Below are 18,957 nucleotides of genomic sequence, written 5' to 3'. Positions count from 1 at the left end.
TGTGTCCCACTGAGCCCTCTCCCATGGCCTGGGGAGGTATGAAATAGCACCAGTGTGAAAGGGAGGAGGTGGCTGCTGACAGAGGGCTGGTACCTACATGCATGGCAGGAATTTCCTTTTCTGTGGTCTGATGTGTCATTAGTGTTTCCCAGCTGACTTGTTCGTGGCTTTGTAATGTACTGGATTAACAGTAACTGCTAGCTCAACTCCAGTATGGTTGTCATCTCCAGAGAGCATGACACTGAAGGAGAGCTTGAGATATCTGGCTGCAGCCCTGTCTCAGTGTCTTGTAGGGCTGATGGATGGACTTGTGGTGAAAGGACCTTCTTTCCCAGCTTGTCATCATGACCCTGGAGGAGTCCTAGGAGGGAGTCCCATACCCAGGGAGGATGTGGAATCTCCTTCTCTGGAGGTTTTCAAAACCTGCCTGGACATGTTCTAGATGGATCTGCTTGAGTAGGGGGTTGGACTACGTGAGCTCTAGAGGTGCCTTCCAACCCCCACCATTCTGTGAGTGGACAGTTGGTATTGGGATACTGGAGAGGCTGGGCAGAGTGGAGGGGTTTGGTTGCAGCAAAGAGCAAAACAGCAGGTTAGACTGGGGAGGAGAGAAGTAATACTATGAACTGGATTTGTGTGGCACCAGCATCATATCTGAATTGGAGCTGTCAGGGAGAATGAGATCCAGACTCAGTGCAGTTCTCCAGAGATGAGCTGTTACAGAGTGATTGCTCTGTTAAGTGCTGCCTCCATCTCTGTGCCCTGGGTTTGTCTGACCTCTGCGAGGAGAAAACTGACAAAAACTGTCAAAATCTGGCATAATCCCTCCTCCTCTCCCACTGGCCTTTCCTGCCTTTCTCTAGGCTCTAATTTACCTTATTTCACTTGCTTATTGCTTTTACCACCTCAGCATCTCCCACTGAACCCTTCTTCTCCTGGCTCCATTGGTATTTTCATCCCAATCCTCTCAGCTCCATCACCTTGCCCTCTTTTTCATCCTCAGCCTTTTCTGGCTCTCTCCATTCAGCATATAGTCAACGTCTATCCAGTAAGTGAATGTGTGTGCTTATTTGTTGCATACAATACAGAAAAGTGTGCATGTGTGTCTCTGGCATTTAACTACCATTGTTTTTTCATGCACTACTCCATTCCCTTTTCTGGCACTTGCCATTGGGTTACTCATAGCGTCTCTTCCTGGTGTTCCTGTCCTCTCCCTGGTGACTCTCCCCTGCTGCACATGGGAGCAGGAGAGGAAGATGCAGAGCAACTCTGCTGCTCCTTTCTTATTCTGCTGAAAATAGTCCCATCTTCTTCTTGCCTTCTAGTCAAAGCCCTTTTCTGGCCCATTTAAGTGGTCTGGAAAGTAAGGAGTGAGATTTTGCCTTCAGTCCAGGCCTTGCCATGGTCTTCATGGTCACTGACAGATGCTTTCTCTGACATCTCTCAGATGTGCATGAGAGTTGATCTCAGCAGGATGAACTGCATAAAGCAAAGTCAGGGTGTTCTCCTCAGGCCCAGTACAGAGGTACATGTCTTAATATTCCTCATTGCTGTTTCTGACAGGTTGAGCAGCCTGGACCAGGGCATTAGGGACCTGAAGCAAGGATCCTGCCTGATGCACATCTAGTACAACCTACATTCTTGAGAAGAACAAGTATTTCTCTGGAGGCCTGTCCCCTTGAAGCAGCACACAGGTAAGGCAGATAGTGCTCCTGATGCCCAAGCTCTGCTGCTGCTGAGCTTTGCAGTCAACTAAAGAGAAGATTTGGGGCTCATTCTTTTCTCTCAAGAGAGGCTTTATCACCTCTGCCTGCTATGTCTGTAGGGGAGAAACCTCACGTTGTATTTACAGCACAGGGAATGTTTTCTTGCAAAATGGACTTTTTGAGGGTCAAGACTGCTTGTCTGGTTGAGATAAATATAGACTAAAAGTGTGGGAGGAGTATGCTGGAAAGAGAATAAATGTTACATGTGAGGTATAGGTAAAAGAATACTTGGGCCTCTTGTTCTAGAATAATTGTATTGAAAGGTAGCTGAATTTGAGCAGAAAGCTTTTAAAATGAATAAAAAAGTGTATGTTGAGGGAAAGAGTTAAGTAAGAAATTAATTTAATCACTTAGTTTTCAGCCAGGCAAGATGTTTCAGGTCATCCAAAAGTGAAAACAACAAACAGAAGAGACTTGCCAATCTAATTGCTATGACTCATGGAAACCAAATCTAGAAAAGATGAGACCCTTCAGTCCAAACCCTTAATCCCCTACCAGAATGTAACATTGTTCCCAGAAGCCCTGCTTTAAATTATGGGATTTTCCCGTGTCCCCTTGGGATACTCTTGCACGGTTCAATAGAATTAATCTGCTTGTTTCTCTTTCAACCCCTGACCACTGCAGATGCAATTAGTAGGAGGCAACGGGAGGATTGTGTTTTCTATGCTTAGGGCTGTGTTGTGTTAAACCAGACATCAGTTGCAATTGTGGAAGCATGAGTGTGGCTTATCTGTCAGTGCTCATTACAGCCCCACAAACATCTCTGAACTACAGAGTTCTCACACTCACAGGAGCTTTTCTACAATCCTGAGTCAGGAACTCATAAGGCACAGAGTAATGTATTTGGATGTCTGTGAGAAAGCTAGTGTGATTGGAAACCAGCGTGAAATGCAACATCATATGTTGCTTGTGCTGGAGATTCTCAGAGGCAGCTTACTTTTCTGTTTCTGGAGCATCTTCTGCCCTCATTTTTTTACTTTCTCTTGGACAATTGGGAGTAGAAACTATATGAAGTAGCTTTTTGCTGTGTGTGGTGCTACTGGAGGTACCACTACACCTTTCCATCTGTGAATTTCAGGCTTGTCTGAGATGAATATTGTGAGTTTCTGATGATGTTTACTGAAAGGCTCCAGTCAAATAACCAGATGAATATGAAGTCAAATAAATTTAAGCTGGAAAATCATAGCTGTTCTTATTTAATCTGTCTGCATTAAGTGGAGCTTCTTTCTGTGACATTTCACCCCTTCTGCTCCTCAAATTTGGAAAAGTTTTAGTATGAAGTACTGTTACTCAATTTCTAAAGCACAGGGATAGAGTTTTGACCTGTTTACACCTGGACACTGCAGCAACAGCTGAGCTGTACAAACTCTTGGTGTGGACATTTGGAATCATTTACATCCAAACTGGATTAAATCCCACATCCTAATGCTGAAAGTGACTACAAGATCAATATAGTTGCTTTTGGATGTTTGAATGAGGCTGCAAGGTGAAGTGGGGCTGGGAGCCTTGATAAAACATGCATGTGCCAGCCTTCCACACGGGCCACATCCATTGGGACCCGAGGGGAAGGTCACAGTCCTGTTCCTCCTCCCTCCCTATAAATCCCATAGCTTTCTGGAGCATCTCCTCAAATAGAAAGCCTAAATGTAAACTTAGCCACTGGTCCAGTGTTTCATTATCAAGCTAAGTTAATTAAGCCTATTAAAATTTGACTAGATTGCCTGTGTTTGTCAGATCAGAGTTTCTTAAACACTGAAGATTGAGTTGCAAAGCTTTGATATGTTCAATGATTCCAGTGCTAATTTGCCCATTGTTTTTAATCAGTTGAAATTCTTTGCCTGCTTGGTGCTTGGCTGCTTCATGTGGTTTTGTAGCCTACTTTAAAGGATGGGGAGGTGGTGATTGAAGCAAGATGTAATGATCTGTAGAGCTTTAGATCATCTGCAGCTTATGTTCCCTGTCCCTGCTTTGCCAGTCAGGCTTTATTGCAGTGAAAGTGCCAGTAAACCCAGGGTAGATAGGTATCTTCTCTACTCTTCCCTTTTTCTTCTCCTTGAAAGTTGAGCTTGCTGCTTGCTTTTTAAAAGCTTCTCAATAGCTGGGGGTGCTGTGAAGTAGAAGGCATGCTTTAAATACAGATGCTGGTGATAGTCCTTTCAAAAGCTGCATTTCTCAAGCTGAGAGCTATTGACCCCTTTCAGTGCAGTCACAAAGAAATCCAAGAGGAAATGGAGGGTGAGGGCCAGCAGGGAAGAGATATATATATAATTTTTTTTTCCCCCAAGTCGACTTCTTACTCCCTCCCCTGCCAGGCTGGCCATTGTTTGAGACTCCACATGGGAGACCGTTTTCTGTGTAAGAAAAATGGCATCATGCTGCATTCTTTCTAAAAATCGATTTTTTACAGTTGATTTTTGTTGTGTTTGGGTGGTTTTTGTTGGTTTGGTTTTTCTTTAAACTTGCTGAAAGTTATTCAGCTTCAGTAGAAGATCTGGGCAAAAGGAAATTGGTAGGCTGCAGTATGCATGTGTACAGTCTTGATCTGTGTTTGGTTCTCTTAGCCCAGGAGAGGTGATTAGGCAAAGCAGCAATAGCAAATGAGGCCGAGCTGCCGTGACAGGAGCAGACAATGTGGCTGCTCATTTTCCTGCATTCTGAACTCAGCAGTAATACTCCTCACTTTTGGATTTTTCCTGCTTAAGAGGATGTTCAGGCAGTGAGACAGAGGCATGGAATACCCTTCTGTGTCTCTCTTCATTCACAACCTGCCATTTATTCAATCTGCCTTTCCAACCTGATGAACGCACGCTTGGGCTCTTAGAGGGGATCCTGCCTTTTGCTCCCAAGGTGTTCCCTACTGATCAGTTATCCCCATTTCAGTGCTTGGCATTTTAAGGGGTGAACATCTCTTTGCACTGGAGCTTTATGATTTGTGATCAAAAGCTGGGACGAAGCATTGATCTGGGAGCTGGGAACACAGGCAGCTCTTGGAGAGGAGTGTCTGCTTGTGCCTGAGAGTTGGGCACTTTAGTATCCTTCTTCTGTCAGCAACTAGGATAATCTTTAGCAGTGCTCCCTGTGGTTGCCCTCTTCTGATTCCCTGTGCTGCCCTGTTGATTCTCCCTAGAAAAATCTGTTCAGCAACTGGTAATGTTGCAGGCTTCCTAAAAGTAAAACCAGACAAAACTCCACTCCCCTTTAGAAGTAAGTGCAATAGATTATTGGGCTTCGTTTGCCACAATCATGTGATGGTCCTGAGTCTGTGTGATGCTGAGGTGTGATTACAGAAGTGGGGAAAAGGGAAAATACTTTCTATAAACACTTTTTTCTTCAGAAAAGTAGTTGCCTGATGCGATCATCATTAGTTGTAGAATCTGTGTATGCATTGGATATATACACAGTGTTGAACAGTTGGACAACTTTTAAAGAAGTCACAATTTTGTGAAAACAGAGTAAAGGCTTTTTAAAGGTTCAGTGTTTTTTATAAAAGCCTGAAAATGGAGGCTGCACTGACCTAAGGAAGCAGATGTCAGTGTTGAGAAAGTGCTGAATTTCTTTAATTTTGTTTTAGATTCTGAGTTCAGTTGCTTGGAGAAGCTGTGCTGCTCTTATATCTCTGCAAAATGAGTCACCAGGAGGACATTTCTATGTGATAAATTGTTCTAACACAAGAGATACAATTGTGGAAGCCTCCTGGGTTTTACTGCAATGCTTGGAGTTTGCCACCAGTATTGCAGGGGAATGTCCTCAAATAGCTTTTCCTTCTGAAAACATAATCTGGTGCCTCTCAAATGCTGTCCACTGATACTGTGGTATCAGGAGGAGATATCACTCACAGTGAGTGGTGTGGAACGATGCAATGCCCTGTGTGCTGGGTTCTCAGGTTTCCAGTGAAGCAGCTAATGACTTCTGACACGTACATGGCTGTCCGTGGATGTCTGAGTTAACATTGTGCAGATAAATGGGGCGCTCCTCACCTGATGGATGGTGTTTTGAGCTCTCTGCAAACTCCCAGGCCTCGTGTCTTGGTAACAGTCTGCTCACATTTATAGCTGTCATGGCTATGAGGATATGTTTGCTGGGTGCACATTTATGAGTGAAAGATGAGCTTTGTAAAGGGTGACTGTCAGGTCAGTGATGTATCCAGAGGGCAGGCAGAACGCTCGTTGCCAGTACTGTGTCTGTCTCACTCCAAGAGAGCCTGGCAGTGGCCAGCAGACATCCATGGGCTCCTGGAGCCAAGGAGCCCCACTTGGGATCTTGGCTGGGCTAGCAGGAGAGTTCAGCTCATCATTTCTACAGCTAAAAGGGCTGTAAGCTGATTCGCCAGGCTGCAAGTGGCTGCTGATGTAGTGTGTCATTGCCGTGTCTGTCTCTGACGGGTCTAGAGGTGACACAAATAGGCAGAGGGGTAAAACATCGCTGCAGCTGACTGAGCCAGAGGGGGATTGACCTCCTGGAAGGTATTGCCTCAGAGACTTGGAGTCAATGCTTCTGATGTCAACCATGAGAGGACTGGTTTTGGGTCTGCACATTTTCCTGTGGAGTCAGGAGCTTGTGTGATGTGTAAATAATAATGAAGAAGGAGGAAATAAAGTGTCATTAGAAAGATACCTCTATCGGGCCCTGTCACTTGGTTTTAATGCCACAGTGGTACAATTCAAGGCTTTTCAGTCCCCTGAGTATATCACACAGGTAAACTGCTTTGTCAAGGGACAATGGGGTTTACCCACTGTGACAGGGCAGGAAAGCAAAGCTGCCTTTCAGCCGAGTCCTGAGTGTGACGCCTGAGATACAGTCAGAACAGCAGAGAAGGCTTTGCATTGCTTATTTTGAGACCTACACAGGAACATTTGCTCTTGATTTGTGAATCTTTAAAAATGGTGAGTGAAGCTGGGGACTTAGTTTAAGAGCTGCTAGAATTATTCTCTCTCTGCAGAGATTTCTCTGGAAGTAGATATGTAAGAGGAGTATATATGTGTGGGTATGAAGCTTTTTTTTCTTGGGCTTATGAGCAAGAGCTGGGATCAGTGAAAGGTGGTAACTATTAAAATCAATAGTAAGTATAGTGTTACCCTATAAGTACTGAAGTAGGTTTAGGGAATTTTGCATTCAATTACTAGCTGTGTGCCTAGCCTGCATTCTGATAGTGGAAAGTAGCTTGATTCCTGCCTGCCTTTCTTCCCCATCTGTGTAAGGATGGTAATACAGCTGCTAAGTTTTCTCTTGTAGAAGAAGGTGATTGAGTTATTTTATTTTGTGCAGAAACTGGATTTGTGAAACTTTGCATTCCTTTGCAGAGAAACTTGAAAATTAAAAAGTTTCTTCTCGAGGGTAATATTTTTTTTCCTGTTGCTCTTCCTTTCTGTGACAAAGCAGGGATAGAGGAGGGAAGAGAAAAAGGAAAGAGGTGATCCAGAAATTCTGTCTCCTCACATAGAATCATAGAACCATTTTGGTTGGAAAAGACTTTTAAGATCAAGTCCAACCTCTCACCTCACACTGCCAAGTCCACCACTAACCCATGGACCTCAGCACCTCAGCTCCACACCTTTGCAATAGCTCCAGGGATGGGCACTCCCCCACCTCCCTGGGCAGTCTGGCATAGAGGTTGACAGCTCTCACAGGGAAGAGAACTTGAGCCCATTTCCTCTTGTCCTTTAACTCATTGCCTGAGAGAAGAGACTGACCCTCACCTCACTATAGCCTCCTATCAGGGAGTTGCAGAGAGTGCTCATGTGTCCCCTCAGCCTCCTCTTCTCCAGACTGAACACCCCAGCTCCCTCAGCTGCTCCCCATCACACTTGTGCTCCAGCCCCTTCCCCAGCTCCAGTGCCTGGCTCTGGACATGCTCCAGCCCCTCAGTGTCCCTCTGGCAGTGAGGGGCCCAACACTGAACACAGCACTCGAGCTGCAGCCTCACCAGGGCCCAGCACAGGGGGACAATCCCTGCCCTGGTCCTGCTGCCACACCAGTGCTGATCCAGGCCAGGATGCCCTTGGCATTCTTGGCCACCTGGGCACACTGCTGCCTCCTGTTCAGCCACTGTCAATTAACACCCCCAGGCCCTTTCCCTCCAGCAGCTTTCCAGCCCCTCTGCCCCAGCCTGGAGCGGTGCCTGGGGTTGGTGTGGCCCAAGGGCAGGACCCAGCCCTTGACCTTGTTGAACCTCATCCCATTGCCCTCAGCCCATGGCTCCAGCCTGGCCAGAGCCCTCTGAAGAGCCTTCCTGCCCTCAAGCAGATCTACACTCCCGCTCAGCTTGGTGTCATCTGCAAACTGACTGGAGGTGCACTCGATCCCCTCATCCATATTGTTGATAAAGATGTTAAATTTTAAAGTCCATCGGAGTTTTAACAGGCTCGGTGCCTCCCTGTGGCATGGCACGGGCCAGCCTTGAGCCCAGGAGGGTGGGAGGAAGCTTTTCTGGGAACTGGCTGTTCTGTAATGGCCACCTCAAACCATTTCTGGCACCTTTCCCTGCCTACTGTCTGGGTAGCCCTTTTTGATGCCAGGGAGAGCCAGACAGACACCCAGTGCAAAACAGATGACGTGTGTCAAGACAGAATTTGTACCTGACTCCACAAAGCAACCTGGACCATTTCTAACTTTTGTGTCTGCAAAGTACATCCAAGAGTACATTTTAAAGAGGCTAAAAATAATATCCTCAATTTTATTTCTCCCATAGGTATTTAGTCAACAACAAGGGAAGGAATCCATTTGTCCTGTTTTCTCTTTCTCATGCTTAAGTGTTCAGCTCTCAGAATGGAGCTATAAGTTTATTGCAAGTTATTGGTCTGTTAGTTGAGTTGGCTTGGTGTATGGATCACGTTACTGGAAAGCAGAACCACTTGCCAGAACTGCCCTTGCTTTTCCATTTCCCTTTCCATCTCCTAGTTTTGTGTGTTATCTGGTAGCAGCACTGGAGGCCAAATTCTCACTGAACTGATTGGAACCAGGAGCTGGCATTCTGCTGTTCCCTCTCCTTCTGCCAAAAAACAGTGTTCAAATTAAAGACTCCGTGCTCAGGCTACTTTACTTACATGAACAGGATTTATGTTCATGTAAAATACCTGAAGATCTGGTCGGCAAAGCTCCAGTTCTCCTCTTGACTTAGTATGACCATACAGTGGATAAAGTTGAGTATATGCAACAAGTCTTCATCCCAGGAGAAGGGGGTGAGTGACGGTGGCTTTTAAAAAGGAGAAATGTCTTTTGCTTTTGCTTTGGCTTTTGGGTTTGTGATTTTTTTTTTAAAAGATGTAGTTGGAAATGATTCATTTCGGAAACTTCAAACCAGACAGATGTAAGTGTAAACCTGAATCCAGCTGTTTAGGACTAGCAATATGAATCCCTAAGGGTACTCAAGAGTCTGATGAGGTGTACAAAGCTACAAGTGCTGCCTTAGCTGCTTGAAGTCTCGGTCTTCTGCTACAGGTTTTTCTTCCATTGATCAAGAAGTCATTTGATGAAAAATATAATGATCTAATGTTTCTTCTCCAGTGAAGAGAAAATCAGCTGTGTCTATCAAGTCTGTGAATCACATCTCTGTACTCAATCACTTTTATGAAAGAAAGACATCGCACAAAGCTTTCGTCCAGAATCTTCACAGAGATCATGGCTCTTAACAGAGTCAAGTTGAAATTAAGCAAATAGTTCCTGTGAATAAAAGAGTTACAAAGGTATTTGCAAATATCAAAATAGTCACTTCTAGATTTTTTTTAATGCAACATACTTTTCTTTTTAGAATGCCAAAGCTGATCCTTTCCACATCTGTAAATCAAAACCACATTTTTTCCATTAAAATGTGATCCAAACATTTATAAAAAGAGGTTTTGGTTGGTTGGTGTGGAATTGGGGCAGGGACAGGAAGAAAAAGAATTGTGTTTTGTTTGGTTTTTGGGTTTGTTTTTTTTTTTCATGTTAGGAAATGTAAAAAAAGAAAAGTTTCATCTTAGATTGAACAAAACTTTGGGAAGTCGATGAGAATAGCTTTCAATTATTTTGTTTCAGAAGAATCTTCCAGTTCAAGTGGAAGCGATTCTTCCCCTCTGTTGTATTTTTTGTTTGTCACCCAAACAACAAAAGGTGTTGATCATCTTCCTCTGTTCTTTCTGATAATACTGACACAAAGTCATTTTTCTTATTTTTACTAATATAAAACTTGTTTGTACTCCATTTCTGGAAGAATTTAGGGTTTGTCTGGCAGGAGAATGACCACTAGGGCATTACTCTTGCTTCTGCTGATAAGCTGCTTTTGTCACTTGTCTTTGCAGGTAGCTGCTTTGCTGTAGCTTCGCTTGTTCCTGTTTTCCCTGTCCATCTCTCGAGTTACTGAATCCTCTCAGTTGCCAGTCAGGGGATAAAGCACCAGTGCTCATAGTTATCATTAAATGTTTGCTTTGCTAACTCTCTTTTATTGTGTCTGTCAAGAGGATGAGGCTGCGCTTTTTTCTGTTGTCTCAAGCAGGATTAATGGACAAAAGCTGTAACACAAAAAGTTCACTTAAACATAAGGAAAACTTACTTTACTGTTGAGGTGAGGGAGCTTTGGCACAGGCTGCCCAGGGAGAGCGTGGAGTCTCCTTCTCTGGATGTTCCCAAACCCGCCTCCATGTATTCCTGTGTGACCTGATCTAGGTGGACCTGCTTTAGCATGGGGGTTGGACTAGATAGTCTTTAGAGAGACCTTCCAGCCCCAACCATTCTGTGAGTCTGTGTCCCAGTGACTTGCAGCTGAGTGTTAAAATAACTGCCCTCAGCATGAGCAGTCTGAAAGCAGCTCTGTTTGAAACCTTTGCTTTTCTTTTGCCTCTCTTGCTTGCATCCCTCACATGATGCCTTCCCCCCATAAGCAACTCTCTCCTTCTTGTCCCAAGTGGGGCTATCACTGAGGAATGTTGGATGGGTATCATTATAGACATGGAGATGCCATCACATTTGGGGTTTGAGCTTGATTTAAAGGGTAGGAGGTGAGGGAAGAGAATGTTTTTTTTAGTAAGGACCCAGGCTGTAGCTCTTTGCAGAACTGTTCTAAATATGCTCATCAGGCAGGGAGGTCTGTGGGGGCAGGGGAGGGCTCACTGAGCTTTTCAGGTGTTTCCATGCACTGCTCCGGGCTCCTGTCCCAGGCACAGACTTCATTAATGCTTCTGGGAATAATCAGTCAATAATCGCTCTGGGTTTCTTCTCCAGGAGAGCTGTTTTTTCAGTGCTGCTCAGTTTGGTTTTCATTTCTAGACAAGGAATCAATGTGTACAGACTAGCACCAGGCAGAAGGGTTTGGTCTTCCAATGAGCTAAGCCACCTGGCCTGTTTCCTGTAAAGCACTTAAATGGGTGTTTAAGGTTGTAAGGCCTCAAGTGGAAGTAAGGCTTTGCTGAAGTCTCAGTGGTTTCCTACATCAAGATTAAGTTGTCCCCTTGGATCTTTGCTGTCACTTTGGGTCTGGAGCACTCTTTGTCTCAGAAAGGACCTCTGTACTTCAGTTTTGCAGGACTTCTATGTCACTGACCTACTGCTTTCCTCATCTTTCTTCTGTCTTTCCTCTTGCATCTGCCTCCAGATTCTTTGCTCTGCCACAGTCAACTGCTTGTTCTTTTCTTGCTTTTGCTGAGGCAATGTTACAAAGGGCTTTTTGCAAAAAGGGCATGTGGGGATGGAAAGGCTGTAAAGAAGACTTATGTGATTTGAGACAGTCTTTATATGTGTATTAATTGGGGGGAGAAGTTGATTTGATGTAAGAGATTAAAATATAAAGATATGTTGGCCTTCCCTCTGAGTGACTCATTGGGTGAACTGGGATGGAAATGTAGAAGCACCTGGTACTCAGGTCTCAACTCACACTTCTGGCTTAAGTAAATCGTTGTAAAATTGTCTTGGGGAACACACTCCCTGTATTACTAAGGATCTGGCCTTCTGGCACGAGAGCTGCCTTTTGCAACAGTAGTGGGAATTGCATGCTGTGAATTAATCACCTTGAGGACACCTGTGTAATGTGCACTTTGCCAGTCCCTTCTGATGTTCCATGTTGTTGCTCCCAAAGGAGAAAAGAAGGACTGTACTTATTTTTTCCCAGGGTTCAACTGGAGGTGATGCTTTATTCCAGGGAGGTAGTTTTTTACCTCTCTTAATGAGTAACTTTATACTGTGCTGTCTCCTACAATAACAGCTGTCACTACTAGAAGGAGAAGCAGCTATTTGGCAAGGAAGTGAGGCTGTATAAACTGTTAAGAGAGGATGGAGGGCATGGGCAAGGAGCTGAGATTACAGCAGAAGCTCTGAGAATTCCCAAGCTTCAAAGAGCCCTCCTGATTTTAGCATTTTGTACACCCCTGTGTGGTGCTGGTTTAATGTTTCTAGTCATGGTGAATGAAAGGCAAACTCTTGACTGGACAGTAAAGCAGTACTGTGACAGTGAGGGTGGTTAGGCTGTCTGTTGTGTTTGCTGTGTGGTGTTGGATCATCAGTGGTATTTATGGCTAAGCTGCTCAAATGTTGGCACAGCATCAAGTAAGGTGGGAGAGGGCCATTGTGACCTCTTTTTTGTACTAGACACAAGGTTTCTTTGAAAAAAGTCTGGTTTGAATCAGAGCATCTTAATGCAGTAGTTTGTCATACATGTCTGTCTTCTATTTGTGATCATTCTTCCCTGTATATCTCCAATTATATAATGTCCATATGGCAGCTCCAACAATTGTTTGGCAGGCAGCTGAAGACTCAGAAGCTCTGTGAGTGTACTTCCAGTTCTCTGTCAAATAACTTCACCCTCTGCAATTTATATTTTGGATGCCAGTAGCCTCTGGATCCCTGTGAACTGAAGATGTTCAGGGACCAGGTTTGTGTGGTTTTGAGATTTTGTCTGTAACTTTCTTTGTTCATGGTGCTCTTTGGTCATTCCTCAAATGCTGAACCTCTACCAAAGTAAGACCATCGCAGTCTCTGTCAACATGGACTGTGCAGGGAAGTGAAACAGGGCATCATGGGTCAACCTGCACTAAGCAACGTGAGTGAAATCTGGATGTTAATCAAGTTCGTGGCAATACTCCCACTGACCTCCCTGGCAGTAGAAGTTTATCCCCTTACTGATTAAGACCTTTTCCCCTTGTGACTGTAAGGACTGATGGATCATTTGTTCTCAGCTTTTTCCCCCCTAGACCATCTTTGAAGCTTGGTGATTTAATCATGACATTGGTAGGTTTTGTCTGGCCAAAACACAGCTCCAGGAGTTGAGACTGCTGACTATAGGTGGCTAGTAAATTTGGAAAGTTCCCCTGCAGTAAGGAGGAGGTAGACCTAGGTGAGAGTAAACACAGCAGTGAGAAAGAAAAAGTCACAGTAAGTTTTGTGACCTGTCCCTTGCACCTTCCCAGGGAACAGTGCTGGGAGAGCAGGCACAGCCCCAGGGGAGATCTGAGAACGTGCTTTCATTGTCAGAAGGTGGGTAGAGATCTTGCTTTGCCTTTATTCTTTAAAATTGGTAAAGCTCCTTTCCTGCACTCTGGGAAGTCTGAGGAGGTCTCTGCCCCAGCTGGTCCTCCTGTGCACTGCAGAGGTTTGCAGAGCCTCAGCGATGCCTGTTGCCTGGATACAAAGCAGCCCTGCATCTCAGCCCCCCATCCAGCTCTGCAAAAGCAGGGGGCTGCAGGGGGCAGAGGTGGGGGAATTAAGCCCTTTGCACTTGGAGGCAGGAGCATTAAGTCCACCTGATGCAGCTTGTAAGCTCCAAGTTTCCTTTTACTTTGCTGCTGTTATTATTATTTGTCATTATTATTGATAGGAGAAAAGTGCAGCCCAGCTGCTCAGTGCAGAGATCTAAGGGCTCCTGCAGGGTGAAGCGCTTCATGCCACTTAGGAAACCAGCCATTGTTCTGTCTCTTGAATAAGCATTTTATTTCACATGCTTGTTCTGAGACTCCTGCCATTGCTCACACTACAACTGCTGACAAGTAGCCTTCCTGACAAAGTGGCATCAGAGCCTGTGAGTTGCCTTCCCTCTGGCTGAGACCCTGGGAGAACAATATGAAGAAGACAGTGACTGTTGAATATTTAAAATGAAGTATTTCCTCTTAAACATGAAAATGCTCTTTGTGCTTTGCACACATTGCTGCTTGGTGACAGCTGCTGGCCAAGTCATGCATTATTCCTGTGTTCAGACAGGACTGTGCCAACAGGACTTCCAGAACTTCCTCTTCTCTCCTGGGCTGACCACATGGAAGCTCAATGTTAGCAGGATCGTAGAATCATAGAATGGTGGGGATTGGAAGGGACCTCCAGGGACGGTGACTCCAGCACCTCCCTGGGCAGCTGTTCCAACGCCTGGCAACCCTTTCAGGAAAGAAATTCCTCCTCATATCCAGCCTGAACCTCCCCTGGTGCAACTTGAGGCCATTTCCTCTTCTTCTATTGCTTGTTACTAGGGAGAACAGACCGACCCCCGCCTGGCTACAGCTTCCTTTCAGGTAGTTGTAGAGAGCAAGAAGGTCTCCCCTAAGCCTTCTTTTTTCCAGGCTAAACAGCCCCAGATCCCTCAGCCCTTTCTCATATGAGACGTGCTCCAAATGCTTTCCAAGCTTGGTAGCCTATCTCTGGACCCTCTCCAGCACCTCAATGTCCTTCTTGTATAGAGGGGCCTAAAACTGGACACAGTATTTCAGTCGAAGCCCCACCAAAGCCAAGTCCAGGGGAATGATCACCTGCCTGCTCCTGCTGACAACACTGTTTCTGATCCAGGCCAGGATGCCATTGGCCTTCTTGGCCCCCTGGGCAGACTGCTGTCAGTCAACACTGCCAGGTCCCTCTGTGCCTTGCAGCTTTCCAGCCACTCCTGCCCAAGCCTGTAGCTTCTGGGGGTTGCTGTGGCCCAAGTGCAGAACCTGGCACTCGACCCTATCAAAACTCATGGCATTGGCCTTGGCCCAGCAATGTTCATGTTCCAGTGGAACATTTTGTGTTCCAGCTTTTGTCCATTACCCCTTGTCTTGTCACTTGTAGGCAACAGAATAAAGTGTTGCCTCATCCTCTTGACCAACACCTTTTGAATACTTTTAAGTATTAACAAAATCCCCCCTCAGCCTTCTCTTCTTCAAGATGAACAGCCCTAGGTCCTGCAGCCTTTCCTCCTCAGAGACATGTGTCAGTCCCCTGATCATCTGCACTGGACTTTCTCTAGAAGTTCATGACAAATAGTAGAAAGTCAGGAAACTTGGAGCAATTTTTCCTAAGTCTTTAGAAAATGTTATTTTTTAAGGTACTTGCATCCCTGCAAAAGGAGCACAAAACAATCAATGGCACCAGTGTCTTTTCTCATGTCGTAGTTCCTACTTTGTATTTCTATTAACACATGTGTGAAGAATGGCAGAGGATGAAAAATGTAGCTCACTGAGACTCCTTGAAAGGTCAGGCTGAAGGTTAGAATCTGCTTTGTCTTGGCTCTGTTTGTGTGTGTGTATAAATATACATATATTCATACATATATATGTATGAAAATATGCACACAAAGCCACTGATTGTCAGCAATTATTCACAGAAGCTTAGTGGCTGCAGTAAGCAGAAAGGACAAGCCCTTCTCTCTTTTATTGAGGGTGGAGTTAAAGATTAAATTTGCTTGGACTGGTACAGGGTTTTTGTCATGTAAATTGTTTATTCCTCTCTCCTGTCTTCATAAATAAATATGTTAGGTGTTTTACCAGCTCATTTGTTTAGGTAAACCAAGTACATTCTAACTAAGGTTATCAATAAAATGCTATATCTTAATCAGATTTGTAGTATTAATATCCTTCTAACCTGTTAGATTAAGGACTTTACACCATATACATGTTCCTGTGTAAAAGTAAAAGCACACCCCTTTCTCTTCCCAATTCCCCGACAGTAGGCAAAAGGGTTGCATCAAGTCTGGAGTGAAAGAGTGGAGGGAAGAAGTGAGTGTCCATTGTGGTTCCTGCTGAAATGAAGAGCAGAGTTACATTTTTCCAACCCATATTAGCATGAAGGATCTTTAAAAGACAGTGGCCAGAATGGAGGCTGAGCTTCTTACCTCCATAGACAGACCTGTGTGAATGACAAGGCTGTGCTGAACATCAGTTTCACTGAGAGTATATGGAGTCATCACAACACAGCTCCATCTTAACTGGGAAAAAATCCCCCTCCATAGCTCACAACATGCAGGAGAACAGATAGTTATGGAACTGCAACAAATTTGGATTGAAAAAGCTGCTTGGAAGAGTTCTAAATCAGAGTTGGGCCATGCAACATCACCTCCTCTTCTAGGCAACTCATGGTAATCAGCGGTGTGATGGAAACTGAATTGAACATGTGCAAATTGAAGCGCTGGATTAAAAATAATGAACTTGATTTGAAGTTTTGTTTCAAAGATATGTTTTGTTGTTTGTTGTTTTGATTTTTCCACAGCACATAGAACAGGTAGAGCCAAGGTCTATAAAAAGCTTGGAGTCTCGGATTTTTATTTAGTGTAGCCACAGGTATAATATTTACTAAAGAGTTTAGCAGCGTGTTGAGCTGCAAATCCTTTGGGAAGCTAAAAATATGAAACAGGCCAAAAGGCAGCTCCAAAAGAGCCATAATTATTTTTGTAAGGTTAAACAATTAACTCCTCTTTCTAGGTTCAGCAGCATCCAAAATTCAAAACTTAAACTAATGAAAGGGAAATGGCACAAGATTAGTGGACTTTTAACTGCCGTCTTTCCCTCCAGCTGTGGGACATCAAAGATGTATAAGCATTCATTTTCTGTGGCTTTGCTGAAAATGCTCTCTTATTCTGAGTGATGTGGAAGGGATGGAATGTTACAGCTGCGTTTGAGCGTGGCCTTGGTGCATTTTGTTGGTATTTCATGACATTGCAGAAGCTTCTTTTGCCCATTATTGATTTTTTTTTTATGTTGTTCTTTTGAGACAATTTGCCTTTGAAACAGAAGGTCTTGGTTGCCTTCAGAGTGATTAATGTGATGATGATGATGAATTGATGTGATGGAGATGTCACCTGCATAGGTTGGGAGGTGGGTTAATGGGATTTTTTCAAGTATGACATGTATCAGTCTGTTGTAGCCAAACTCATCCTCAAATCAGTAATTAGAGGGAAGTAGGATTGAATGCTAAATTTAGGTTTAACTGTAATTCACAGGAGTGTTTGTTTATAGAAGAGATAACACCATGAATCTTAGCTCTGAGGATCACCAGGGAAAAGCCTCTTTATATATTATGGCCATGTAGCAACCAGCTCCAGAGATGAGTTACTGGAAGTGACACGTCTGATTTATTGCCCATGGCAGCTTTGAGAGTGTTTGCAAGCTGAAGTATCTGTTATGGTTAGGGTGATTAGAGCTGGGGTTTACTTTATTTTAAAGATGTCTGCAGCTGCTTTTAGTTCTGCCTCTTAAAAACACGGATGTGTCAGTGCATTGCAGTTGGAGAGGATCGCTCTGTGGAAGATGCTCAGATCTAGCTAGTTAGTTGTTTTCTATACTGTTGATTCCTGTACTGTCTTTCATCCCACGTTCCCAGAACACTTCCTAACCTGTATACAGTGGAATTGCAAGTGGCCTTTTGAGTAAGGACATAAGCAAAGCCTAGATGCCTTTTCACTGAAAGATATTGTTCTCCAGACTCAAAAGGCTAGGAACTTCAGTCTTGCCTTCTCCTTCTTTCTCCTACTTCTCCTTCTTCTTTCTCCTACTTCTCCTTCTTCTTTCTCCTACTTCTCCTTCTTCTTTCTTCTTCTTCTTCTTTCTTCTTCTTCTTTCTCCTTGTTCTCCTTCTTTTCTCTCTTCTCTCCTAAAATATAAAGCAATAAATAAACTATATAAAGGATATAGATCTCTATCACTACAAGATGCCTTCTCCAAGAATCACCTTGGTTTGGCCTTCTGAGATTTTTAAGTCAATAGCCTAGCAATTAGGTTGCTTTTGTTCCCTGGTGATACTGGGAAGACCAGGAATGTCATTAACCTGTGTCCCAGGTTGATGCTCCATCCACTGCACCTCTGCCTAACTAGAACTTCCTCTATTAGAGTTTTGATTAAAAGTTCTGTCTTGGATTCACAGAAATATCACAAAATACCTGGTGTTGAGTCTTAAAACAAAATGCAACAATTCTCTCCCCCCAAACTTGAAGAAATTCTCAGCTGACAGATTCAGGCTTCATCTGGAAGGTGCAAAGAGCTCTCAGGAGGTCTGTGATGTTCCATCATGCAGAATGATAGCAGATAGATGAGCATTCTCTCCAAACTCAACGCTGCTAGAAGTGCTGTCTGGATAGTTGCATTTGCAAACAGTTAGAGTTCTATTTTGTGTAGCATCAGAAACAAAGCAACTGTTCTTATGTCAGTAGTTCATCTATCAACAGCCCTAGATAAGCATAAGATTCCAGTGTGCAAAATCCCACTTGCACACATTTTGTACTGGAAGGCAGTCTCTTTTTATTTTGCTAAATAGAAAAGATGTCAAGGTGAGTTGGGCAGCAGGATACAAAAAGACAAGGAGATTTCAAGAAGTGACAAAGTACACCTCAGAGCTCGTGTTTTCAGCTTCTGGCTAAGCTGTCTTAGAAAAAATGGGGATTTCAAACCTTTTTTATTGTTTCTGTTTGTGCTGGGGAAAAAGAAAAAAAGCTAGTGAAAGCAAATTCCTTCAGATAAGATCACAGAATCACAGATCCATCTCTTTATGCCACCTGTATTGCCAATACAGGTTTGTGTTTTGCACTGCCCTGTTTAAAATTAACTGCATATCCAGCATAACCTGAGAACATGCTCACTAGGTTGGCCGATAATGAAGAAAAGATGAGCTCTTCTCCTATAAACTGTCTGTTCACTGTTCTTGGCTGATCTCCTCCTGCTCTCAAGGATTTTTTTAATATTCTTGTCAGCCTGCTGGCAAGATGCTAAAGCAGCATCAACCATCCAGTTAAAATATAGAGTAGCCAGAAGTTTCAATCAACTCAGATTTCCTCACGTGCTTACTGCACGTACATTCCAATTCCTATAAAAATGTCTAGGCAACTTGTTGCATAGTGTTTCACCTCATTTTGTGGCTGCTGGTTTACAACACTCTGATTTGAAAATGCAATTTTACAAGTGTTACTTTGACTGACTGTGTTTTCTTTTTCATTGTGCGTTTTTAAATTCTGGGAGTACGAGCAGGGCGGAGAAGGGACCAATGTTGTAACAGGTTATAG

At 43.9% G+C, this 18,957-nt stretch overlaps 1 protein-coding gene across 4 annotated transcripts in view; it reads left to right on the top strand.

The window, feature by feature from the left end:
- The window catches only part of TSPAN18 (tetraspanin 18), a 124,543-nt gene that overhangs the window by 63,653 nt on the left and 41,933 nt on the right, over window positions 1-18,957 (top strand). For all 4 annotated transcript variants that reach the window (XM_061997744.1, XM_061997746.1, XM_061997743.1 and 1 more), the window contains one exon: window positions 1,564-1,694. The gene's annotated coding sequence lies outside the window, so the exon portion shown is untranslated. The remainder of the gene's footprint in view (window positions 1-1,563; window positions 1,695-18,957) is intronic.

The sequence above is a fragment of the Colius striatus genome, chromosome 6 (assembly GCF_028858725.1).
Source record: "Colius striatus isolate bColStr4 chromosome 6, bColStr4.1.hap1, whole genome shotgun sequence".
Taxonomy (NCBI): Eukaryota; Metazoa; Chordata; class Aves; order Coliiformes; family Coliidae; genus Colius; species Colius striatus.
Note: the sequence above shows the minus strand (reverse complement) of the source record. Positions and strands in the feature narration are given on the sequence as shown.